Raw genomic sequence first — 27727 nt, forward strand, 5'->3', positions numbered from 1 at the left:
ACACGAGAGAGCCTGCCTCCAATATTCTGGATAAGAACCTTCAGAGAGAATTTCACGTCATGCATCACAAGAAACCAAAATTCTCAGGGAGAGGGTTTAGAGGAGGGGGTACTGTTGCACTCGGCAGACCATAGGACAGGCTTGCAGCCTGCTGCTCTTACCTTCAGCCCGGGCACTCATATGGAGCATCCCAACATTACAGCTGGCCCACCTGTTAAGACACAGTTGGTGGCAGAGGTGGCAGTTGCTAGGCCAATGCCACCTCTGCCACCAACCTTGCTGAAGAGGCTCCTTAGGCACGTGTGAACCTGACTTGCCAGAATTTAAAGGGCCCTCAGCGGGAAGTCCTCTGTGGCACCCTCTGATGACATCATGAGTCCTTCAATATAAAGCCTGCCTGGACACATCTCCAATGCCTCGGCAATAGGTCGACTCCATTGGAGAAGTGCATTGCCTCTGCGTTCCTGATTCCTGGTTCCAGTTCCTTGCTTCCTGGTTCCTGATTCCGCTGTGTGTTGTTCCTGAGTTCTAGTGTCCTGTTCCTGGCTCCTTGGCAGTCCGGCTTATGTTCTGAGTTCTAGTCTTTGTGGTCAGTCTCTCCTTCATCTGTCTTCAGCATCTCATCTAGTTCCTGTGGTCCCTCGTCCTTTCTTCTTCTCTTCATTCCTCGTCCCTTCAGATTTTACTTCTGGCTTTGACCTCAGATCAGATTTCTGGCTTGACCCTGGACTGGACTTCTGGCTTGACCTTGGATTGGACCTTGATGCTGCTTTATCTCCATCTGCCACTGACCACTGCCTGTTTTCCGTTACCGACTGAACTCTGCCTGCCACTGACCCTGTGTTGCTAACCACCTGCCCTGACTGCTGCTTGTCCTGAATCTGCTATCTTCTCTGTGCTGGCCTGCAATGTCTTCTATGCCATGGATCTTCACCTCCACAGAGGCCCGTGCCTAAGTTCAGCTGCCCTGGCACCCGAGGGCTCAATCTAAGGGGAACGAGGGTTGGTACTGGTAAAGCCTCAGTTGGGTCTCTGCTTCAGCTAGGTCTGCCAGCCAGCGGTGGGGATCTTCAGGGCTCCTCCCTGTAGGTTGTGCCAACTCCACCTCATCCAAGGGTCCACTCCTGCAACAAGGGCTGCAGCAAGTTTTGGAAGGACTGTAGTGTCTGAAGGTGAATCCTTGCTGAATGCCATGAGGACCCATCAGAAGGGAGTTATATATGCAAATAAAGCTAATGCATTTTAATTCTGGATATCCTGAACATTGGACTGGTCAGGGTATGCCCATGGACTAGGTTAAAGGCCACTGCAATAGACCATTTTATCTTTTTGCCTTCCATCTCTTGCAATCTGTTTGTGAGCATATAATAATGGAGACATAATAAGTCTGTCTTTTTTTATTTCTGACTTAGATGCTGGGAAAATGAGATATACAGATGCATAGAAAATCTTTTTTTTTTTCAGGCACATAGGTTCAGGCTCATGAATGCTAAATTAGCTAAGTCTTTCTTAGGATAAATACAGATAGACATATCAGACAACTCATTCTTTCCTTTCAAACACTAAGCTGTAAACATACAGGAGCTGAGTTATCAAGAGCTTTCTCCAATTCTGTGCCTATGGGGAGCACCTTTGATCAGGACCAGGGAATATATAAACTGGTAGTTAATGATCTCTGGTAAAACAAGATTCGCATACATAGAACAAAGCTCTGTTGCTCATTGAAATACTACTTTCGCATTCATTATATTTCTGTGCCTAACTGAGTCTTTCTGTATACCTGGGTCTTACACTGGCAAATTCCTTTGCTTGTAATTTGCTGCACTGGGTTGATTCTTTGTGTGCCATAACAAAAAATGATGAGGAGTAAGTCTAGAGATCTCAAATTATAGGGCTAGCAGCATAGCGTGAAGGTTCGGGGTCAAGTGGGGGGCTTGCAAGTTGAAGAACCAGAGGGGTCTTGAAGATCTCAAAATCAACTGGACAAACTGGTGGACTAATTGGAAAAACTGTTTTTTCCCTTGCGCGAGCATGTTTTAAAATCCGCCTGCATACGCGCCACGTCAAAGCCACTAAAGCCTTAGCAGAAATACATGCAGGACATTTACTAGAGCAACCTCTTATAAGATCACACATATTGGGAGGGGTATTTTAAATGATATGCACCTACTGCACGCACAATATAAAATTGCAGCGTATCTCCGCTCGTGTGCTGATAAGCGTGTGTATGGGCACATGCACATTCCTTTTAAAATTAGCCAGATAGGTTTGAAAGTTTCCCCCATAATGCCCAGAGACCACTTCAAAGGTTCCATTACTTAACCTGTACTGTCCTTCTCATGAGAAAATTTGAACTTCTTAGTCGCAATAATAGCTTCACTTGCACTCCAGAACATTGGCAGAGGAGATTCACATTAATATCACTGAAAAAGCACAATGAAGACGGCACTTAAAACAAGATTTGTACAAAGTAAACTATTACAGATGAAAACAAATCAAAGCATAAGTGTAACAAAATAGAATTACTGGACTCCCTAAAAAATGGTCTGGAATATAAAGATAACCATAAAAGTCTATCACACAATTAAGTTAATTCTGAAGATTTGAAACAAAGCACAAAAGTCATATTGATCTTTTTTCAAGGTGAAAGGTCGCAGAATTTAAAATGTAGATTTTGTACTATGCAGACAACAGTGTTGGCTAGGGTTAAGGGAAGCATAATTTCTGATAGGACTGGCATTTGAGGATCTTGTGGAACTCATTTGAAAGGAAATTTAACTATAAGAGCCATTTTTAAACAGTTCAACTGGTTTAACTTTACTGAGGATAGCTGTATGGCTGAAACCTTCCACATCCCCAGAATGGTAGCTTTGTAAGCAGCCATATTAAAATTGATGGCCATTTTGCATTTCAGGGCCTAAATGGAAGGGGTTTACATATCATTGGTAGCACATTACCTATGGCTATGCAAAGGCACATGCTTGTTTCAAAAAGTGCAGGTTTCCTTCGGATTGTCATTCCGCTAATATGTTTGTAGGGTGCATTCAGAATTTCCTGATGCATATTAATTTAATGACGATCTCTGGTAAATGGAATATGAATATAAAAGAAGGAATGTTTCTTTTGTAATTCTGATGGAGAATGTATTTTACTGAGATTAACCCAAATGGAGGTAGTAACGAAGCCTTGATTGTAGACTTTTTGAAAGATGGTGCAGCTTGACAGTGACATGAGGAATTATTCATTTGCTGTACTTTACTTCTCATAGCAACTTTAGTGGAAAGGGGACTGATATAGACACATAAGTCTCATTAATCTTTCCTATACATTTGCTAGATTAAAAGGAAATTAATACCCTGACTATTCAGAATGTTAAAAAAATATTTCTGCACAATTTAAACATCATTGCATGCTTTAGAGAATTAGTCCTGGCCAAAATTGCTTGAAATGACAATTGATATTTTTCTTGGTATTGTTGTTTCCTCTTGATCTTGAATCAGAGCAAAAATGTGAGGAGTAGAATTAAAGCTGTAAATATATCCTTCTGATAGTAGGTGCTGGTTGAAGAATCAACATTCTTAATCTATTGCGAGCATTACAAACATTCCAACTTTATTGTAATATTTATAAATGCAGAGCGCAATCTTCAGAAGTATCACTGTGGCAAGTCCATAAAACGTATTATTGAAAGTCCATGCTAAATCTTTAGACTTTACATAGGATTTTCCCCCGACACGGCCATGTTTCGCCAGTTGGCTTCTTCAGGAGGGACTTAACTGTGAAAACCAAAAGATAAAAATCAGGACAGACCCAACAAATCTTATATAAAACAATAGTATCTGCCACAGGACAACATGCTAGTAACTTAAAACTAAACATTACTTTGTTGCAAGCACCTTAATAACACATAAATAAGAAAGATAGGTACCTAAGGAACTGAAACAGCTGATTCAAAGTGATATGTAAGCACAGCGTAAGAGGATCGAATAAAGAGGGTTTCAAGTTTGGCACAAAAACATCACATGATACCCAGGATCCAATCAGGGCTAGGAGGGAGCAAATTAGAGGAATACTGACCATTCTATGTCACGATTCAGATCAAGGGGATGTAAAGAATGTAACTTGAAAATCCATCTTTGCTCTTTACATATTAAGAGCCAATCCCTATCACCGCCTCTGGGTAGGGCTGGAAGTGAATCAACAGCAATGAAACACAGGTCTGAAATTGAGTGGGAGGCATCAAGCCAATGTGTAGTAAGGGGCACATTGACATTGTTTCTGTGTATATTACTACCATATCCATAAATGTATGTTTTCAGTGACCTTGAGGTTTTCCCGACATAAAGTAAATTGCAAGGACACAGAATGATATAAACAACCCATGTAGGCTTGCAGTTAGATGACAAGCGCAAGTTGTAAGGATACTCCAAGGATGAATGTTCAAAAACAGACAGTGTGAGTGAGAGATCGCAGACTAAACAACTACCCCATGGTAGCTGATCGTGATCATACTGTATCTCAAATATCTCTGTGATGCCTGCATGATGTTTTGATAAGGATCGGTGCAGCAGTACCCTGATTTACAAACAATCATGTTTTAATAGGAGCAGCTTTCAGAAACTTTAAGGACTAATTACTCCTTACTAACTTAAAGGTTACGTATTACATTTACGCTGACGATGTACAAATTTTGATACCAATCTCAGAATCAATAGAAAAAACATTCAATTTTTGGAACAACTGCCTACAATCCATAAACACACTCCTCACCAGCCTTAATTTAGAACTTAACACTGCAAAAACCGAACTACTGTTCATCACCCAGGATGAAAACCCACTTTCAACTCAACTGAACTCGACCCCACATGTAAGAGACCTAGGAGTAACCATAGACAATCGGCTGAATTTAAAAAAGTTCATCAATAATACTACAAAGGAATGTTTTTACAAATTACATATATTAAAAAATTTGAAACCTCTTCTCCACTTCCAGGACTTCCGTACAGTCCTCCAAGCTATCCTATTTTCAAAAATTGACTACGGCAACTCCATTCTAATTGGCCTTCCAGCAATCACGACAAAGCCATTACAAATGCTACAGAACTCTGCAGCCAGGATCCTTACCAATACCGGCAGAGGTGAACACATCCCTCCTATACTTAAGAGTCTTCACTGGCTCCCCATTAAGTTCAGAATTATATACAAAGTGCTAACTATAATACACAAAAACATCCACTCACAAACCACACTCGAATTAACCTGCCCTCTCCGATCTCAATCTGCCTCCAGACCCATTAGAACAATGTATTTAGGCACCCTTTATATACCCCCTGCTAAGTCCTCAATGAAGAAACGTGCCTTCTCGATTGCTGGTCCCAATCACTGGAACAATCTGCCTTCAGACCTGTGCCTAGAACCATGCCTGCGGACATTCAAGAAGAATCTGAAAACCTGGCTCTTCACCAAAGCCTTCACTTAAATTCCCATGCTAACTATAAAGTACCAGACTACCTATAATGCACCATACACATTAATGTTTCACTTGTATATTACGCCATGTTCAATGTATACCCATTCATTAATTGTTCTCTGTAAAAATTCCAATGCTTAATTCATAATATTTCCATGTTTAATGTATACCATTTTTTTATTAACTGTGCACTGTTGATTGTTTAATGTTCTATGTACACCATGTATATGGTAATTCTAATGCTGGTTATCTGTAAACCGAAGCGATATGTACTAGTACATGATCTTCGGTATATAAAAGTCTTTAAATAAATAAATAAATAAATAATTTCTTCTCAAGCATGAAGTAAAAAGTACAGAAAAGTAGTATCCTAGTGATTTCAACCAAATGAAATTCTATTACTCTAATTTTCATAGAAATCATTCTTCATACATACACAAATTGTAACGAATAGAAAAAAAAATCACAAATATCCTGCAAAACGTACCCACATGTGAGTAAAAGTCAATGCTGTTTTCTTTGAACATTAATGTGACAATTTTTTGTGTGATTGCAGGATTAAATTGCACAAGGATTAGTTTTCCTATGAGTGCTTAAAAAGCTGACTCTACTATTTCTTGCCATTTTGTGTGGATATTTTACCCAAGGCTTGGCTCTGGCCTTTATCATTCAGGAAATATAGGTAGACAGGCACGCGGACAGACAATGCTTCAGCTTATGGTGCAGGCAGGTCCCAGGTACCTCATGTGGTTTCTTTAATAATTTCTTTGCAGGAGGTTCAGTTGTATAGGAGGCCTCCTGCTGGTTAATGGGACGGCACGTGAAAGGTACACTTATGCAGTGGCAGTATATATACTGAACAGAGAATGGATCTATAGGAGAGTTAGTAATTACAAACACAAATTTATCCCACTCACTGCTGCATCATACACAGTCATTTTTTCCTGGAGTGACTTGACAAACCCCACTCTGTTACCATATGGTTCATTTCTCATTTCGAAAGTGCAGGAGCAGCTTGTAAAGGCAATTTCCTTACACTAATGGAATCTTCCTACTGAAAGCAAATGGCAAATTACTTATTAAATTGGTTTCTACTTTCTGGTAAATCACTGCACAGACACTCTTTAATCCTACTATTTCAGCATTTTTTTCCAAAGATGTCTTCTAGTGACTGACATAACATCATTCATACTGTAAAAAGAACAGAGCTTCAGGGCTCAGGAAATGCAGCAGGAGCCTCACCTCTAAAACCAGAATTCTACATGGTCCACAGCAGGTGAAAGGCATTTTTATTGTATTTGCACAGCACCGCAAATGTCAAGAAGTGTTATGGAAGTGATAAGTAAGTAGTACTAGCAGTGAATGAAGTAATGTGGGAGCTGTGTAGTTCATGATATTTTTTCTGAACCTGAAGTTCCAAATCATTCATGCAGCTGTCTGATGTCCTGGGCTGTTCTGTTCTGCCCAGTCCTGTGCTTGGTTGTATTCTTCTTTTCTAAAGGGGAAAAAAGTCAAAACATTTGGGGATGAGAAACAGAAACATAGAAAGATGTTCTAAGGTTAGTGATATCCAATCAAAAATCACATTTTTCAAAGATCAAATCTTTCAGTGGTTAGATGTGAAGTGGGAGATCCAGGTTCAAATCCTGCTTCTGCCACTGCTGCTTCTGCTCTTGAACAAGTCACTGTTTCCCTATTGCAGCGTTTCCCAACTGGTGTACCACATCACACTAGTGTGCCGTGGTTGGAAAGCAGGTGGGCCGCAGATGCAGTCTCATTTTCTGTTTCTCTCCTGACCTGCAGAATGTCCTCCTGCCAGAAGGGGCATCAGAGAGCAGTGCTTATCGACAGCTGCTCCTACTTCCTCTCTGCTGGCTTTCCTTAGCAAAAGAAACTGTGCAGGGCTTTGTAGGCTTGTGAGACCTGCTGGCCCCATGCAGTTCAGATTGCAGAGGGAGCCTTTCAAAGGAGGAAGAAGCATCACTTGGTAAGCCTGTACCCAGACTTTTGCTATTCAGGGAATGGGGGTGGAGTGGGGAAAGGGGCAGATGAATGTGCCACAGTGTGTAGGGGGAGGGGGAAGGGAAGGTGTTGATGCCAGGAGAAGGGGGACAGGGACATTGATGATGTCAGGGGTTGTGGGAGAAAGTGAGGGAGAGGGAAGATGTTGATTCAAGGGGGTGGGGAAGAAAGGTGGAAGGATAGGGAAGGTTATAATGATACCAGGGAGTGAGGTTGAGGGAAGGTGATGTCAGAGTGTGGGGGAGATGGAAGATTGTTGATGATGTCAGTGGGGGAGAGGAGTGGAAAGAGAGGGAAGATGATGATGCAGGGGTTGGGGGACAAGGGAGATGATGATGATGATGTCAGGAAGTGAGGGAGAGGGCAAGTAGTGCCAGGGTTCAAGGGAAAGGGAAAAGAAGGTGATTGGCATGGGGAGTGGAAAGACAAGGCAGAGAAAGTGATGATGCCAGGGAATGGAGAGAGAGGTTAAATTGATGATGCCAGAGGGTGAGGGAGAGGGGTGGAGGAAGAGGAAAGGAGACGATGTCAGGGACGGAGGGAGAAGGGTGGAGGCAGAGGGAAGGTGATGATGATGCCAAGGGGTGAAAGCAGAGGGAAGGTGATGAAATCAGGGGGAGAAGGAAGGTGATGATGATGGGGGGGGGGGGGGGGGGGGGGGTGAAAGGAGAGGGAAGGTAATGATATGCGAGTGAGTGGGGAAGAACTGTGGAAGGTGATGATGATGTCTGGGGATGGGGGAGAGGGATGAAGGGAGAGGGAAGGTGATAGTGACGACGTCAGAGGTGTGGAGGAGGGAGAGAGATGATGATGTCAGGGGTGGGGGAGAGGGGTAGAAGGAAAGGGAAGGTGGTGATGATGATGATGATGATGCCAGTGGTGAGGAGGTGGAGAGAGAAAGTGATGATGCCAGGGGGTGCAGGAGAGAGGTGGAAGGAGAGGGAAGGTGATGATAAGGATGATGGGAGAGAGAAGGTGATGATGCCATGGAATAGGAGAGAGGGGTAGAAGGAAGAGAGAAGGTGGTGGTGATGATGATGCCAGGGGTGAGGAGGTGGAGAGAGAAGGTGATGTTGATGCCATGGAGTGAGGGAGAGGGAAGGTGATAATAATGCAAGGGAGGGGGAAGAGATGGTGGGAGAGGGAAGGCGATGATGATGATGCCGGGGAAGGGGATAGGGAAGGGAAAAGAAGAAGATGATGATGCCAGGGGGATGGGGGGATAGAGAAGGGAAGAAGATGATGATGCCAGGGGACAGGCATGATTATGATGCTGGGTGAAGAGGGAAGGAAGGGAGAAGGTGATGATGCCAAGGGATGGAGGAAGAAGGAAGAGTAGAGTAGAGAAAGTGATGATGGGGAAGTAGGTGGTATGCCACAACAAAGGGACCCCTGTGCTAGGTGTGCCACGAAACAAAAACTGTTGGGGACCACTGCCCTATTGCTTTAGGTACCCATTTAGATCCTAAGCTGTCTGGGGAAGGGACTCATTGTACTTGCATGTAATTTGTTGTGAAGGTCCCAGTTTAGGGTACTAGATAAATGACAAAATAATAACAATGTAAGCTGAATAGTGAATCTCTGAACGGCTAGGGGATTATATATTTGTTAAAAATTCTGCTTATTTTTATTGGAAACCCCACACTGGATGAAAATATTCCAGTAAGTATATATGAAGCTATATGATTGTGCCATCTTAATCAACATGCTCCTTCCTCCCACTAAAATATACAGAGCAAAAGAAAGGAAACAAATGTGTTTGCATTGTGGCTGAAGTAACGAGAAAAGCAGGGACTTTCAATTAATTAGCTCTTGAACCTTCAAGAGCAATTATGCTCAGCAGGCACGACATTTCTGAGATTGTTTAATGTGACAGGCTAAGCTCTTTGAATAAATAGACCACCCACTGCATGACCAAGTTTACTGTTCTTGTATGTACTACCCTCATCATATCATTCATGCAAAAAAATATCTAGATGCAGCTGAAAACCATTGTATTTTCTGCTGGAAGAATTCAGGTTTTTGCAATTCATTTTGGAAAAGTACCATGTGAAATAAAACCATCAAACAGATATAAAATGGCATGAATGAGTGGCGAATAGGTATTCTGAGGGGTATTTTCAATGCCTTTGACCTGTCTGAAAATTATCCATCCCCGAATGGCTGTGCATGAATTTCTATAGCACGTGCGCGCTTCTAGCTGAGTTAAAGGGGACCGTGCCCAAGGGGTGCGATAAGAAGAAAACAGCGCCCATATAGCATGGCACGATCAAATGTATGCACGCTATGTTACCCCATGCACGCAAAAAGGAGGCGCTTTTAGCATGTGTGCTTTACACGAGCTAGTTTTCAGAAAGGGTGAGGTAGCTGCTGATCATAAGTGATGGCATTAATTTCTGTATTTTATAAGACCTGATGTAAGTGTATATACCCTTTCTGTTCTTTGCACTCTCCTGGCTTTTGCCTTGTGTTTCTCGTTACTTATAACGGTGCAGTCTCTAAGGTCTTATGTACATGTTGTGCCAAAATTATTTGTTTTGTTCATTAGTGCAGTTCTAGTAACCATATAAGTCCTGGAGAAAACTGAAGTTAGCTGGAGTTTTAGTATTGCCGTACCAAATAGATCATGATTACTTTGGTAGGCTGCAAAACAACCACTGGTAACTCAATTATTTAGAGACATTTATTTCTTGTTTAAGCCTCTGATAACAGTACTGCCTAAGGCAAACCCTATCTATTGGCCTCCAACAAACTCACCCTACTGGGAGATGATGTTGATAAGTGCATGGAAACTGCAGGGACATTGAGGGGCATGAATTTCATGTACTCTGAGAAACCATTCTTTCAATACGGGACAGCAAAAGAAATTAGGGAGCCCAAAAGGTAGCTTGCAGTGGTAAGGAATTTAAAAAATATACAGAAAACATCATCTTCTACTCGGATGGTAACCACATTGTTATTTGTTTCCTTGGTACTTGGGTATGGCACATTACATACAGGGGTGGACAAATTATTGATTGGAGCTGGGAAAGGACCCTATGGTCATGGTGTATGTTGGCAGCAACGAGAGAGGTCGTCACAGAGGAATGAGTTTTCTAGGTGATTTTAAGAAAGTAGGCTCCAAGTTAAAGCAAGGTCTTCCAATGTGATATTTCAAAAAATAATATCCTGTGCCAGAATGTCAGAAGGAAATTGAGAGAATCACTATACAACCCTGAGCATAATATAGGAAGGAGGATTTTGACCTGCAGTTTATTTGGGGTTGTTGGTGTGCATTTCAGCAAGAAGTGGCCTCTGTGATGGGGGAAGATAGAAAATTGTCTGGAGAACTGCTTAAACTGGGAAGTCATAGGTGGGGCTATTAAGTGAACGTGAAAGAGTTTACTGTAAATGGAACAGATAACTAAGATTTATTATTTATGGTTATGGTAAAAGGGCAAGAAACAGGGGGAATGTGAGGGAGTCTATAGGAATCTCCCTCAGACCACCTTAAGGCACCAGGCACAGCTGTCTCGCCCGGTCTTTCTTAAGATCCAGACCCACAAGGAATCTCGGGTGAAAGGAGGAGCCCCTCACCAGTGTACAAGAACTCAGGGCCTAGAAGGGTTAGAGAGGCCCCAAGGAACAGGGAGAAAGCTAGTTTATATTAAAATGTTTGATGTGTGTACTTCTTGAACTTAAGGTGAGCTGCATTTTTGTTTTAATTTGCTTTACAATGTAAATACATTGCACATAAAGAAACAGCCAGAGTTTGCCTCCTTATTCCTCTTGGCTGTTTCCCAAGCCGCTATCACCCAAGTTACCACAGGGAGAAAGGGTAAAGATGAACCATCTGGAGGCAAGATGGCGGCATAGGAGAGGACATGTTAAGCTGCTACTCCCATCCCTAGTTTCTTCTTGTTTTCTTTGCTGAATATGCCTTCGAAATGTAAGGGATGGGTCAGGGTCTTTTCTTCAGAGACCTCTTACCCGTCAGGTCAGTAGCTTATTACCTCTTATGCCTCTTAACTCTCAGTGTTGCAGGGAACCAAAGATCCTGATGTGCTTCATTATGAGAGAGCATGGCATTCGCCTACAGAGGAGATGTCCCTGAGCCCGCTTGATTAGTAATTCTGTTGGTCCAGAGGCGCCCTTCTACCTCCAGCTCCACGGTGCCTGTTCTGACATGCTTGGAGCGACCGCAGTGGAGAGGGCTGGTGAGATGACCATGCTGATTCAATCATCGTTGGGTCTGCTTCCAGGAGAAGGTCAAAGAGAGAGGTTCTTTGGTAACTTCTTCCTCTCTTCCAGGATTTTTTGATGTTGGGAATTTAGAGGTTGGTCTAACTCAAATTCCATCTGTGGTACCACGGGTGAGTCCCAGTACTCCCTCCAATGAACCATGTGTGATTCTGACTTGTCTGGCAGTCATGTCACTGGATTCCCTATGGGAATTCATGACTGGCTTTGAGAAATCCCTTAAAGTTTGTATGCCTAAAATAGATTCCTTATCATCTAGAATTGAACAATTATCTTCTTATCATGATGGGCAAATAATTGCCATTAATTTTAAAGTATCTTTTATGGAGGGCTATATAAAGGATATCCAGACATTTAATGTTGCATCAGTGAGGGTGTTATGAACCCTCCTGTAGCGGTGCTACGGGAGGCTCCTTACCTCTACCTGGAGGCCGCTCCGGAACCAGGGGCTCACCTGCGAACTATCCAGGATTTGCTCCAGGGCCTGGGAGGCCTCAATGTCCTTGGGGCCTGCCCGAGGCTGCTTGTGTTTGCATGAACTTCCTGGTTTGAGCCACGCCCTTTTCCCTAGGGGCTGGCCCGCAGCAGTTCTCTGTAGTTATAGGGCCAGCTAGGTGTAGGCCTGCCAAACTCCTCCCAGGGAGTCGCTCGTCTGCAGCCCTATAAAAGGACTTCAACTTCATTCTGGCTTTGCCTTGCAACGGGCCTACCATCTGGTTCCCTGTTGCTCAGTGCCCTGGAGTGAGCTGCCTTGGTACTCGCTCCGTTCCTGCTTGCCAGCTATAGTGCCTGCTTGGTTCCTGCTTGCTAGCTACAGTGCCTGCTTGGTTCCCGCTTGCTAGCTACAGTACCTGCTATGTTCCCGCTTGCCAGCTACAGTGCCTGCTTGGTTCCCGCTTACCAGCTACAGTGCCTGCTTGGTTCCTGCTTGCCAGCTGCAGTGGCTGCTTGGTTCCTGCTTGTCTGCTACAGTTCCTGCCTGGTTCCAGTTCCCGAGTCTTGCTACAGTTCCTGCCTGGTTCCAGTACCCGAGTCTAGCTACAGTTTCCCGTCGATAGCAGGGCTGAATTAGCCATGCTGTCCTGGGATCTGTAAATCAGGTCCAGGAGGCGGAGCTTGATAAGCAGAGCTTAGTTTTTTGTTCCCTCTGCGGCTGTGCGTGTGTTCCCGCGCAGGAAGTAACAGATTCTCCTCAGTCTGTTTCTTCTGCGCGCGGGATCGCACACGGAGCTACCTTTCTCCTCATGTCCAAATCGGGATTTAAATGATGCCGCTGTGGCAAGGTGATGTCGGTCACGGATGGCCATGACCGGTGTTACCGCTGCCTCGGCAGCAACCATGATGTGGAAAACTGTGAGTTTTGCGCCAGAATGTCGCCCAAGGCTAAAAAACAGCGAGCCTACCGACTAAAGGAGCTGCTGAGTACATCAGACCCATCGGAGGCCCATTCTTCACCGGGCGCCGCACCCATCGGCGCACAAGACGGCGCCGGAACCATCGAGGTGCAAAACAACACCGGAACCATCGACGTGCAACACAGTGCCGGAACCGTCGGTGTGCAAGACGGCACCGAAACCATCGGCAATCATGGCGGCGCTGGAACCATCAGCGTGCAAGATGCCGCCGAATCCGTCGGCGCACAAGACGCCGCCGGATCTATCGACGTGCAAATTGGCGCCGGACTCAGCGGCGCAAAAGACGACATCAGGATTTTCATCGGCCAGTACTACGGCGCCACAACCATCATCGGCGCACGTACGGACAATGGTCGCAGTCAGGACAGGACGCAGACCTGAATTATATTCCTTATCCGGAAAATCTGTGCAAACCACGGAGGAACACAGGAGCCATCACAAGCGAAAGCACCACTCCAGATCACACTCTACGTCCAGTGACTCTAGACACAGGACATCGGATACCTCGACCAAGAGATCAAGACACACACATCATTGAGCCGATTTCACAAAACGAGACCCTAGACATAAACGTAAACACTGGACGCCTAGTCAGGTGATACCACCATGGCACAAGCCTATTGACGTTAGTCCATCTACTTCTAGATCCTCATTAGCGTCGCATCATAAGACAAAAACCCAACAATCGCCAATCTGCCTCACCTCGTCGCAGGCATCCCTGTCATCTCCGAGCGCTTCAGAGGTACAGGACGACATATCCCGACCATTCGAAAAACTGGAGCCACAAAAAACGAGTAAACCTACCATGCCTCAGGCAGCGAAAGACGCCTTTTGGAAGTTGTCTCAGTCATTGGCTGGCTTTTACGAAACACTGGAAGCTTCGTTTACACTAGGCAAATCAACTCCAGATTCAGTCATCGAACCTGCTACTACACCTCCAAGAGACTCAAAAGGTGAACCACCTTCCTCCCCGAAGGAGATAACCCCATGTCACTCTCTGACACATCCGGACTCTCACGAAGATTCTCACTCTCCTTCCAGATCACCTTCCTCATCAACTGGTTTTCCATCGGACACTCCGGAGGTGCCACAAGAACCATATTCCCCACTGGAGGACCTATCATATCCCAGATTTCTAGAGAAAATGGGCAATATCTTACAATTACAGATTCAAAAGGAACCCGACCCTAGGTCGGAAACCCTAGGACTGTTAAAAATCTTCGATGTTCCTGGGGAACCCACCACAATTCCTCCACATGATTTACTTCATCGATTGCTTCTAAAGTCTTGGGAAACACCACAGTCATTACAAGCGGTTTCCAGAAAATCAGACATTAAATTCCGTATCAAGAAAGATACACCATATGCACTCCCACAACTCCCGCACGATTCGGTGGTAGTGGAATCCGCAATGCAGTGGTTTAAGAAACCTAAGCTTCATGCAACCTACCCGCCAAACAAAGACTACAAATACCTGGATGAAATGGGACGAAAAATTTATCAAAATGCGATGCTAACCACAAGGATCATGCATCATCAATTCTACATGGTGCAATACATGTACGAGTGTATCCAGGCAACAAAAGGATTGCTCTCAACAACAGGAGATCAACCACCTCAAACCCTACATGACATGGAGGAATGCACAAGACATCTCCTCCGATCTGTATATGAGGGCATGGAGACCTCTTCCAGGGCATTGGCAATAGCCATAGCGGCACGTAGAACAGCGTGGCTCTGCTCTAGTTCCATAAGGGAAGACATCCACGACAAACTGGCCAATCTTCCATGCACAGGAGAGAACCTTTTTGGCACAAAGCTACAGGAAACAGTGGGTAAACTAAAGGATGAGGCGATAGCGGTGCAGTCCTTGCAGTCACAACCGACTTATCAGTCCTCCAAACGATTCTACACATATACTTGTAAACCATCGTATGGACGCAGACCTTATAGGTTGTATCAAAGGTACCGCCCGCAATCACATCCTACATATCAGAGACCACAAACTCACCAACAACAATTGCAGGTACCTCGTAGAGGGAAACCGCGTACACCGCATCAACAAGGTCAACAGCAAACTTCTGCGCCTAAGGCGACACAGTCTTTTTGAAATTAAAGCCACCACCACACCCCTCACCGCCGCCGGGGAGAATTCAATCGTGCCTTCATGTTTGGGAACAAATAACATCCGACCAGTGGGTATTGGATATTGTCAGTCAAGGGTACCGTCTTCAATTTCGGACAAAACCAAAATTACCCCATGTGTCCACCACACGGAGCGCGAGGAATCAGCCACAACTCGAACAAGAAATCTCCAACTTATGCAAGGAGAAGGCCATCGTGCTCCTATCCCAGAATCATCGAAACAAGGGTTTTTACTCCCCTTATTTCCTGATTCCCAAAAAGTCGGGGGGCCTACGACCCATTTTAGATCTTCGGGAACTCAACAAATTCCTGATCAAGGAAAAATTCAAGATGGTATCCTTGAAATCGATTCTGCCACTACTGCAACCCAACGACTGGATGTGTTCAATCGACCTGAAGGAGGCGTATACTCACATTCCAATCCACCCCTCCTCTTGGCGGTACCTATGCTTTCGCTACAGGCACCAACATTACCAATACAGGATACTCCCCTTTGGATTATCAGCTGCACCCAGAGTATTCACCAAGTGCATGGTAGTGGTGGTGGCTCATCTCAGACAACAGGGGATGACAATCTTCCCTTATCTAGACGATTGGCTAATAGTAGCCCCGACTTGGGAGCTACTACGGTATCAGCTCCACCAGATCCTTCAATTTCTGCAGCAGTTAGGGTTAGTAGTCAATTTCCAAAAATCTCAACTACAACCAACACAACAACTACAATTCATAGGAGCTTTTCTGAATACCAGACAATCCAGAGCCTATCTCCCAGTGGACAGACAAATACGATTGAAACAGCTCCTACAGCGCTTGCAGGCAAAACAGACAACCTCCGCACGACAAGTGCTAGTAGTTTTGGGTCATATGGCAGCGGCCAATTTCCTGGTTCCAAATACCAAGTTACACATGAGACGCCTACAGTGGGGTCTGAAGCGCCAATGGAAGCAGCACATACAACCACTCACACAACCAGTAGTTCTTACAACAGAAATTAAAAAGGACATTGCTTGGTGGCTCCATCAGTCCACACTAACGAAGGGAGCATGGTTCCGTCTGCCCATCCACAATTCAGTCCTAACTACCGACGCATCACGGAAGGGTTGGGGAGCACATCTAGAGGTTCACGAGACACAAGGTCTCTGGACCTTGGTGGAACAGAATTTACAAATCAACTTGCTGGAACTCCGAGCAATTCGCAACGCTCTACAGGCCTTTCAGAAATTTCTGCAGGGCCGCAGAATCATGGTATACACAGACAATCAAGTAGCGATGTTCTACATCAACAAACAAGGGGGATCGGGGTTCCTGGCCCCTGTGAAAGGAAACGTTAATCATTTTCCAACATGCACACCAGCATTGCATACACCTACAAGCCACTTACCTACCGGGCATCGCAAATACAAGAGCGGACAAGTTAAGTCGCATCTTCCATCCCCACGAATGGTCCCTCAATCCAGAAGTAGCACTCAGTGTCTTCAACAGATGGGGGATGCCATCAATCAATCTATTTGCAACGGAACTCAACAAACAAGTTCCAAGTTTCTGTTCCATAAGACCCAGCAAGATCCGAATGGCGCAGGATGCGTTCCTAATTCCGTGGTCAAAAGGTCTTCTATGTGCCTTTCCTCCCATACCTTTGATCACCAGAACAATTCAGAAGTGCATAACGGGCAGAGCTCAAATGATTCTTATCGCCCCAGCCTGGCCTCGACAACCATGGTATAGTTACCTTCTTCACTTATCCAGCGACACACCAATCCATCTTCCGAATCGACCAGATCTTCTACTTCAGGAACATGGAACTCTTCTACACCCGTTGCACTCATCCCTTTACTTGACAGCGTGGAGGTTGACCAGCTGTTATTAACGGAACAAAACATATCTCACCACACACAACTCATACTATTGGAGTCTAGGAAACCCTCCACTAGGAAGAATTACAATTACAAGTGGCAACGTTATTCCACTTGGTGCACATCCAATCACATATCACCACTGGATTGTCCACCGGAACACTTAGTAGATTATTTACATACGCTATATAAACAGGGATTAGCCACATCTTCCATTCGTGTTCACCTCAGTGCTATTGCAGCCTACCATAGGCCATACAATGATGTCGCAATATCTGCTCATCCAATACTCTCTCGTTTCATCAAGGGACTGTTGCACCTTAGACCTCCCGTCACAAAGCCGGCAGTTCCTTGGAATATCAACTCAGTCTTGGAACAACTGATGCTTCCCCCCTTTGAACCAATGGAGTCAGCACACATAAAATATCTGACATGGAAAGTGGTATTTCTAGTAGCAGTCACCTCGGCAAGACGAGTCAGTGAATTACAAGCACTGGTACACTATGAACCGTACTTACAGTTTTTTCATCAAAAGGTAGTGCTTAGGACGCATCCATCTTTCTTACCAAAGGTAATCTCTCACTTCCATCTTAACCAAAATATTGAACTTCCGATATTTTTTCCAAAACCACATGCCAATGAGCGTGAAAGACTACTTCACACCCTCGACTGTAAAAGGGCGCTAGCATACTACAGGAATAGAACGAACTCCCCATCACATCTGTCTCAACTATTTGTTTCATTTGACCCCAAAGCACCTGGTCTACCGGTCACGAAACGTACCATATCGAGCAGGATAGTCCAATGCATCCAGTTCTGCTACGACAAACAAGACTTACTTCTTTCGCAGAAACCCAAAGCTCATCAGGTTCGTGCCCTAACGACTTTGTGGGCGCACCTTAGGAACATACAACCAATAGACATCTGTAAGGCAGCTACATGGACATCTCTCCATACCTTCACGTCACATTACTGTCTTGACCAGCAGGCAACTACGGATACAAAGATAGGACAAGCAATCCTACAATCTGTACCATCTCATTCCAAGTGATTGCCACAATCTCTTATATCATGTTCCATTAACAGAATAGATCCAAACGTGATCGGGAGCTTGCGACTCCCAGGACAGCATGGCTAATTCAGCCCTGCTATCGACGGGAAAAAACAAGTTTGCTTACCGTAAACGTTGTTTCCGTAGATAGCAGGATGAATTAGCCATGCTGACCCACCCTCCTCCCTGGCAATCACCATCTTACACTCTTACCATCTACTGCTTAATCACAGACTGAGGAGAATCTGTTACTTCCTGCGCGGGAACACACGCGCAGCCGCAGAGGGAACAAAAAACTAACCTCTGCTTATCAGGCTCCGCCTCCCGGACCTGATTGACAGATCCCAGGACTGCATGGCTAATTCATCCTGCTATCTACGGAAACAAAGTTTACGGTAAGCAAACTTGTTTTTCCTGCCTGGTTCCAGTTCCCGAGTCTTGCTACAGTTCCCGCCTGGTTCCAGTACCCGAGTCTTGCTACAGTTCCCACCTGGTTCCAGTACCCGAGTCTAGCTACAGTTCCTGCCTGGTTCCAGTTCCCGAGTCTAGCTACAGTTCCCGCCTGGTTCTAGTACCCGAGTCTTGCTACAGTTCCTGCCTGGTTCCAGTACCCGAGTCTTGCTACAGTTCCTGTCTACTGTTCTAGTCTGGTTCCAGTTCCCAGTCCTGCTCATCAGCCTGCCCGCTCCAGTCTCAAGATCATCGACCCGCCTAAGTCCCAGCAGCCGGGCTCCTCCCGGAGGGGTGCTTCGGCTTCCAAGGGTGAACCCTCACCTAAGTCCCAGCGGTTGGGCTCCTACGGGCTCCTCCCGGGGGAGCACCAGCTTCCAGGGTGAAGAGCACCTCTACGTCCTGCCTGAACATCTGCCTCCCGGCCTGCGGTGTACCAGAGACGTTGAACCCCTTTCCCAGTCTCTTGCAGGTCAGCCCAAGGGTCCACTAAACTGAGACTCCATAACAGAGGGATCAGAATATGCTTGCTGGAAGGCTTGAATATTTGGAAAATTACTCAAAACCTTTACATTTGCATTTTCATAATTTCCCTAAGGTAATGGGGGAAATCTTGGACGTTTTCTTGGAAGTTTTGAATTTTCAACCTGACCAATTACCTTCAGTGAGTCATTTGCTTTTTCTGCCCAAGAATTCTGCTGCTGCTTCTCAGTCTGTAATTCATGATTTGACTGGTTTCTAAGAGAATTCTAATTTGGAAGTTACGGAGTGTGGGACTTTATTAGTTACTTTTGTCTCTGCTTTAGATTTAAGTAAAGTTATGTGGTATTACTTTAGGAGTATGGCCTTATTGTTTTATAGTAAGATAATCAGGATTTTCCCCGATTTACAGGGTCATTCTTTAAAATGTGATGTGGCTTTATCGCGCGCGTTGGGGATTATCGCATGTGAAAATGCCCTACTGTGGAAAGGGGCGGGGTTTGGGCGGGGAAAACATTTTTTTCTTCTGGTAGTACTGCAGACGATAATGTTTTAGACATTATCTCTGGCAGTAGCGCCGGAAAAAACCCCACCTTTTATGTGGCGCTCTGTAGGCGATAGTGTGCGTCCTGCATCGCCGCAATGTGGCCGAGTGCACACTGTCACCCCCGCGCCCCTTTTTTTCCGTGAGTCATCACTATGCTCTAATCATCGCAGAATGATGAATCCCCCAGTTAGCTTGGGTAACACAGGAGCAATGTAGAGGCTTTCTTCTCTACCCTTGTAAATATATCATTAAATTGAATAAGGATTGTTCCAAATTTTTCTTTCCTGAGCAACTAAAAGGGTTCCTGGAAGCTAGAAAGCCTGTAACTACATCTCCAGTATCTACTTAAGAGGCTTAAAGAAAATTGCAAATAGCCATATGCAAAGCCTGTTTCTAGTTTGTATTTTTTTTTTCTCCCTGAGAAATGTCTGCCTCTCTTCTTTGACGCGTAGCCTTTGAAAATCTGCCCCTATTTGTTTCAATTGCAAAGTGTCAATGCTTTGTTATAAAAAAAAAACCTGGAAATAAACTTAACTGGTAATGAGGCATAACATCATTCTATGTAAACTACATTAGAGGGATATATCTAAAGAGACTTGCGTCCCTGTGAAAAATGAAAATCTAACAATTTTAAATAACATTTAAGGATAATATGCTAAATGCATTGCATGCAAATACAAGAAGCTTGACAGATAAAAGTGGAGAGTTAGAACTAAAAACATCCAGGTGTGGCTATAACATTACTGGACTTACAGAGAAGTGGTAGGAACATTCTCATAAGTGTAAATGACAAATTATTCTGAAGAGATTACATGTATTAGAAGAACCGAAGGGTCTGCTTTTCTATTAGACCTGAATTAAATTTTATCCTCTGGAAGTATATTAGAGACGAGGAGGTGGTGGAGGACTGAAAGTTGGAAATTATGAGCAAGAAGATTAAGATAAAGATAGCTATTTTGTCCAATATATTACTCACTCTGATAAAGGGGAATGAACTACAAATATTTCACCAGAGTAGGCAAGTTGCTATGCTGATTTTTGTCTGGAATAACAAAACAGTAAATCACCAACAAGGACAAGTTTTTTGGACATCCTTAAGCATGTATACAGCTGAAGGATGATGAAGAATCCTGTCCGTGTTGCTCACTTGCTAATTCCTGCTGCTTGCTCCATGGGCTATTGGTTCAAGACCTCCTCGAGCTTATAAACTGGTCTTCACAGCTATCTCCTGGGACTCTAGTTATTTATTTATTTAGGCAATTTTATATACCGACATTCATATTGATTTCATGTCGGTTTACAATACAATAAAATTAAGCATAAATACAGTATATGAAATAATAATTCTTCAATTTAAAACATAATAAAATAAACACAATCAATTAAATATATAGAATAAAATAAATAATACCTTAAAATCCAATAGAACTAATTACAGATAAAAACTAAAAGTTAAATAACCACTAATTTAATTTAACTAAAACTGCACCCGACTAGTTTTAAGATGAACATTAATAATGAATTCGTATTAATTAACAACATTTAGTAAAGGTTAGTTTAGGGAGGAATCTGGACCTGGGGATTAACTTGCTTGGATAAAAGCCTGTTCAAATAACCAAGTCTTTAACAGTTTCTTAAATTTGTGTATGTTTGACTCGGTTCGAATATCGAGGGGCAGCAAATTCCAAATTTTTGGTCCAGTCAAAGATAATGACCTTTCCCTGATTGTACTTAAATGGGCTATTTTCGGTGATGGTATTGTTAACAATGCTTTGCCAAGAGATCTTAAATTACCTGATGGGGTGTGGATACGAAGAGAGGCATTCAGCCATTCAGTGTTATTGCCATATACTGCTTTATGTATTAATGACAAACATTTATATTGGATTCGCGACTGGACTGGTAACCAATGTAATTCCATCAAAATGGGGGAAACATGGTCATATTTCTTCGTGTTAGTCAGAAGCCGTGCCGTTGTGTTTTGCAGTAACTGTAAAGGATGGACAGTTGAAATTAGTAAGCCTAAAAATAATGCATTGCAGTAGTCAAGTTTAGGTAAAATAAGTGCCTGGAGGACAGTGCAAAAATCATTAGCGTGTAGAAGTGGTTTCAATTTTCTTAGAATTTGCAGTTTATATAAACCATCTTTCGTTATGGCTTTTATTGAAGCTTTCATACTCAGTTCAGAATTGAGACATACCCTGGAGGAAACTCCTTTCAAATGCAGTAAGTTAACATTTTCTGTATGCTTCAAAATTTCCTGAAAAGTATTAGTAATGCATAATAATAAATATACATATATAATAAAGTATATATGACCCGCCTTTTCAAAAGAAATGCTCAAAGCAAGGTACACTTGAAATACAGAATAGAAAAAACAGTCTAGGTAATGAGTAGGCAATTACATTTGACAATTAAAATCAATAAAAACAGACAAAAGATATAAAAGCACATGTAAAAAAGCAGGTCTGCTATAATCCCCTAAAAGAATAAAGCAAAATATATAAGAAATAAAACCCAATGTCAAAACCGTTTATCTGGGGAGCTCAGAATAAAACAATCTCTTAGGAAAAATCAGTAGGGAGTAACGTCCACTGAGCAATTAAGAGTCTTAGGAAAAAGCCATGTCTTCAAAACATGACAACATACAATAAGGATAGGAGAAGATCCAAAGGAGCAAGTTCCATAAAACTAGGATAAAGCAAGAAAAGCTGGCACGTGTTCTGAAAAGCTCTGCATCTTTAAGTGACAGGTCAACAAGTAGAGCCTCACCATAAGATCTCAGAACCTGAGAAGGAGTGTAGTGGATTATATGTTCCCATAGATACAATATTAAGGATCTATTCCATTTATTTATTTATTTTTAACTTTTCTATACTGATGCTCCTGTACAGGATACATATTGCACCGGTTTACATGGAACTGAAAACTGTCGCCGGAAGGCGTATACAATGAAACATAGGAACCAAGAACGTGCGGGGAAAATAAAACAGATATGTGCAAAACTTTAGCAACATAAGAGAATACACTATCATATAATATGGTAGATATAACATAATATTAAAGTGAGTAACTTTAATAATAATAAGAATGGGAACGAGGCCTAAGCCTCAGGGAAACGAGCCGATAGGGGGGAAAAGGGAGAGAGTTAAGGGAGAAAACCACAATGAGCAATGGGACGTTTATCATTGGAAGGATTCAAGGGGGAGAGAGAGCATGGGCGAGGGGATTATCTGTCCAAAAAGGCCTGTCTGAAGAGCCAGGTTTTCAGTTTCTTCTTGAAGACCAAAGGGCAGGGTTCTTGGCGGAGGTCTGGTGGGAGCGAGTTCCAGAGTGGATACCATCCCAATTCGTTCTGCCACTCGGATTCGTCCACAATATTTAGGCGCTAGCTTCCTAGAAGGCAGCCTGAGGTGGATATTTTTTGTGCTGAGCCAGACTCGGTCCCCTGGAAGAAATACGGGTGCTGGTCGACGATGTCGGTCGGCATGCTTTTTAGCAGTTTTGGCCACAGTAGTGAGTTTACTTTGAATGGAATTCCAGAGTCCATAAGAACATAAGAAAATGCCATACTGGGTCAGACCAAGGGTCCATCAAGCCCAGCATCCTGTTTCCAACAGTGGCCAATCCAGGCCATAAGAACCTGGCAAGTACCCAAAAGTCCAAAAAGTACCCAAAAGTCCATGTAACTGCTGAGCCGACAACTGGGCTGCTGGTGATGGTACGGACACAGACAAGGGTAGTGGTGGCTTAAGTTGTTTCCCATATACTGCTTGAAAAGGAGATTTCCCAATAACAGAGTGAATTTGGTTATTATAGGAAAACTCGGCCCAACTCCACCCAGTTGTCTTGTTTGTCATTAGCAAAAGCTCGAAGAAATGTCTTTAGGGAGCAATTCATACGCTCTGTTTAACCATTGCTCTGGGGATGAATTGCTGTAGAGAAACTGAGTTGCACTTCAAACTTTTTACATAGAGCCTTCCAGTATCGGGCATAAACTGCGGACCTCAATCCGAGACAATGTCCTGCGGAAATCCATGGATGCGGAAGATGTGTTGTGCAAACAGTAGTGCTAGTTCTGGTGCAGATGGTAGTTTGGTTAATGGCACAAAATGAGCCATCTTAGAAAAGCAGTCCACCGTGACCCAGATAACTGTCTTGCCATTGGAGAAAGGCAAGTCAACCACAAAGTCCGTAGCTATATGAGTCCAAGGCTCGGTAGGAACTGGCAGTGGTTTCAATAACCCCCACGGATGACCAATTCGCGGCTTCTGTTTGGCACACGTGGGACAGGAACTCACATAGGTGAGAACATCTCATCTTATATTTGGCTACCAGTAATAGCGGTTCAGTAAATCCAGTGTCCTGTCCCGACTGGCATGGCCGCCGGACAAGGAATCATGGGCCCAGCTGAGGACCCTCTTCCAGAGACGCTTGGGAACTACTGTTCTCCCTTATGAACTTACAATTACTGCTGCCAAGCTAATCTTGGCAGGATCCAGGATGTATTGGAGACGCTTCTCCTCCTCCTCTACCTCAGAAGTTTGAGACAGAGCATCTGCACATTCATTTTTAGCTGCTGGACGATAGCGAAGGGTAAAGTCAAATCGATTGAAAAAAAGAGACCACCTGGCTTGTCTAGGGTTTAACCGCTGTGCTTGACACAGGAACTCTAGGTTTTTATGGTCGGTGTAGACGGTGACTGGATGAATTGCACCCTCAAGCCATTGCCTCCATTCCTCAAAGGCTAGCTTGATTGCCAGGATTTCCTTGTCCCCTTTGCTGTAATTGCACTCGGATGGAGAGAATCTTTTGGAGAAATAGGAACATGGGAGCAACTGGCCCGAATCTGAGTGCTGGCTGAGTATCGCTCCTACAGCAATGCTAGACGCATCTACTTCTTCAATAAAAGGACGTTGTGGGTCCGGGTGGTACAAGCAAGTGTCCATCAAAAAAGCCTGTTTTAACTCTTCAAAGGCTCGACAAGCCGCCTCTGGCCATTCTTTAGCATCCGCCCCTTTGCGAGTCAAAGCAGTGAGTGGTGCTACATTCAGAGAATAGTGAGGAATAAAATGTCTATAAAAGTTTGCGAATCCAAGGAACCACTGCAAGGCTTTCACCCCCATGGGGCAGGGCCAGTTGGTGATCGCAGATACCTTCTCTGGGTCCATTTGAAACCCAGTAGAAGACACGATGTAGCCCAGAAAGGGAAGCGACTCGCACTCGAACATACATTTCTCGAGCTTGGCGTACAATTGATTGTCCTTCAGGATCTGCAACACTTGTCTGACATGTTGACAGTGAGACTTTAGATCTCGGGAATAGATTAGGACGTCATCCAGATATACTATGACATATGAGTGCAGCATCTCTCTTAATATTTCGTTCATAAGATTTTGGAAGACTGCCGGAGCGTTACACAGCCCAAACAGCATTACTAGGTATTCATAATGCCCGTCTCTTGTGTAAAGGCAGTCTTCCATTCGTCTCCAGGATGGATGCGAACTAAATTGTAAGCCCCCCGCAAATCGAGCTTGGTAAAGAACTTAGCTCCTTGCAATCTGTCTAGGAGCTCTGGGATTAAAGGAAGTGGGTAGCGATCCTGTTTAGTAATGGCGTTCAAGCCTCTGTAGTCGATACATGGTCTGAGTGTACCATCTTTCTTTCCCACGAAGAAAAACCCCGCTCCAGCTGGGGATTGAGAAGGACGGATGAATCCTTTGGCGAGATTTTTAGTGATGTACTCAGACATAGTGCGTGTCTCCGACAGGGATAACGGATACACTCGACCACGCGGTGGCGTGGTGCCAGGCAGTAAGTCTATAGCGCAGTCAAAGGGTCGATGACGAAAAGACCTCTGCAAAATCCTGGTAAGGTGTGGAAGGCAGTACGGAAGTGCTTAGCAGGGATACCCTGGAAGGTCCCGGTACCTTGAGGCAATTGGAAAAGCAAAAGGAACTCCATTGTGCTATTTGTACAGTATCCCAATGAATTATGGGGGAGTGTTGCTGTAACCACGGCAACCCCAACACCACTGGATGCACAGCTTTTTCCAAAATTAAGAAGGATATTTCTTCCGAATGCAGCGCTCCAGTCCAGAGAGTCTGTACTGTGGTAATGGATACTCCCGGAAAGGACTGTCCCGCGAATAGACGTGATGTGTAGTGGAGGGCTCCGAGGAACTGTAGGTAGCTGTAGTTGTTGCACCAAATCTGATACAATGAAATTCCCTCCTGCTCCAGAGTCTATAAAGGCCAAAGTGTGGAAAGTCCCTCCTGGGTATTCCAACATCACTGGAACTATACATTGAGGAGAAGAATTAACACAGCCTAGGAGTGGCTCCTCCGTACTGCCTAGGCTTGGGCATTTTCCGGGCACTCTTTGCACTGGGCTAGAAAGTGGCCCTTACCGCCATAGTACAAACATAGCCCCAACGTGCGGCGTCTTCGCCTCTCCTCAGCCGTCAGTGGCATGCGGCCTATTTGCATAGGTTCTTCAGCTGACGGATTTGCATGTGACGCCCTTTGACCAGAGGGTGTCATCAAGGGTCTAGAGAAGGCTGGGGCTAGTGATATAGGATGACGTAACGAATGTTCCTCCTTGGCCATTTGCTGGAGACATCGGTCTTTTCGACCGGCCAAATCAATCACTTCATTGAGGTTATCCGGAATGTCTCTGGCATTCGTCTTTGATGCGCCCCGACAGGCCCTCCAGAAAGACTCCCCGCAAGCTGTCATCGCGCCAGCCCATTTCCATAGCGAGTGTGCGAAATTCGATAGCGTAGTCTGCCAGAGACCGAGATCCCTGTCTCAGCTGTAGCAGCTCTGATGTTGCTGTGGGCAGGCGTGCTGGTTCGTCGAAGGCTTGTTTGAAACTAAGAACAAACTGCTGTAAGTTGTGCAACAGAGGATCCTGGCGCTCCCACATTGGTGAGGCCCAATTCAACGCCTTCCCCTTGAGCAGAGACAGGATGTAGGCTACTTTCACCAAGTCGAACGAGAATTGGCCTGGAAGCAGAGAGAACCTGATGTAGCATTGGTTCAAGAATCCTCAGTAACCTTTGGCATCGCCCGCATATCGTGATGGGGCTGGAACCTGAGTGGGCGCAGTTACGTTCACGGTAGGAACTGGAGGTGGCACCAGTGGCGGCTCCAGCGGAGAGGCATCCAACTGATTCGCCAATCGCTCGATGGTGGCTGCCAAGACATCGAGGCAGTGTTGTTGCTGCTGCAGCCGTTGAGCCATTCTGGGAATGGCTTGCAGTCCGGGCATTTCCGCTGGGTCTATGGCCTTGCAAACTGTTGCGAACTGGACGGTGGACCCTTGGGCCGGCCTGGCGGAATAGAAGGCTCTGCTGAAGAAGGTAGCCTGGGAAGCGGAACCACAGCGGAGGCACAGGTGGAGTCTTCACCCTGGAGATCCGAGATCCCCCCAGGAGGAGCCCATAGGGATCCGGACCGCTGGGACTTAGGTGACGGCAGCGAGACTAGTGGAGAAGATGGAATCTTCGCTCTGGAAGTCCAAGTTCCCCCCAGGAGGAGCCCATAGGGATCTGGACCACTGGGACTTAGGAGACGGCAGTGAGAAGAGTTGAGAAGATGGCCCAGGAGTCGAGGCAGGTGGCAGGCACGGAGAGTCGGAAGCAAGCCGGAGTCAGGAACCAGAGTAACTAACCAAGGGTTGGATCAAGAGCAGCAGAAGCTGGCACAGGAACAGCAGGAGCGGATTCAGGAACAGCAGGAACCAACGCAGGGACACCAGGAACGCAACTAGACACTCTAACAGAGAGACCTCGTTGCAAGGCAGCTCCATGCAGGCAGACGCCGTCTTAAATACTTTGCCGGCGTCTGACGTCATCCAGGGGGCTATCCAGCACTTCCGGGTGCTGGACCTTTAAAAACTCCCTCTTCGCGCGCGCGCCTCAGAGGGGGCAGAGTCAGGATCGGGCCTCGGTGGCGTCTCCCTCGTGGAGACGCCGCTGCAACTCGGCCCAGAAGGCCCGAAACACGACGGTTCCCGACGCGGCCTGGAGCGGAGGAAACCAGGTAAGGACCC

The 27727-nt window shown here is 44.9% G+C and overlaps 1 long non-coding RNA gene across 1 annotated transcript; it reads right to left on the reverse strand.

Moving 5' to 3' along the window:
• Positions 1 to 1979: 1979 nt before the first annotated feature.
• Positions 1980 to 21655, reverse strand: LOC115091507. Its single transcript, XR_003856736.1, has 3 exons — positions 21467 to 21655; positions 6713 to 6965; positions 1980 to 3776 (listed from the first exon to the last, which is right to left on the reverse strand). It is a non-coding gene; the product is annotated as an uncharacterized LOC115091507 (long non-coding RNA).
• Positions 21656 to 27727: the final 6072 nt, after the last annotated feature.

Source organism: Rhinatrema bivittatum, chromosome 5 (assembly GCF_901001135.1).
Source record: "Rhinatrema bivittatum chromosome 5, aRhiBiv1.1, whole genome shotgun sequence".
NCBI lineage: Eukaryota > Metazoa > Chordata > Amphibia > Gymnophiona > Rhinatrematidae > Rhinatrema > Rhinatrema bivittatum.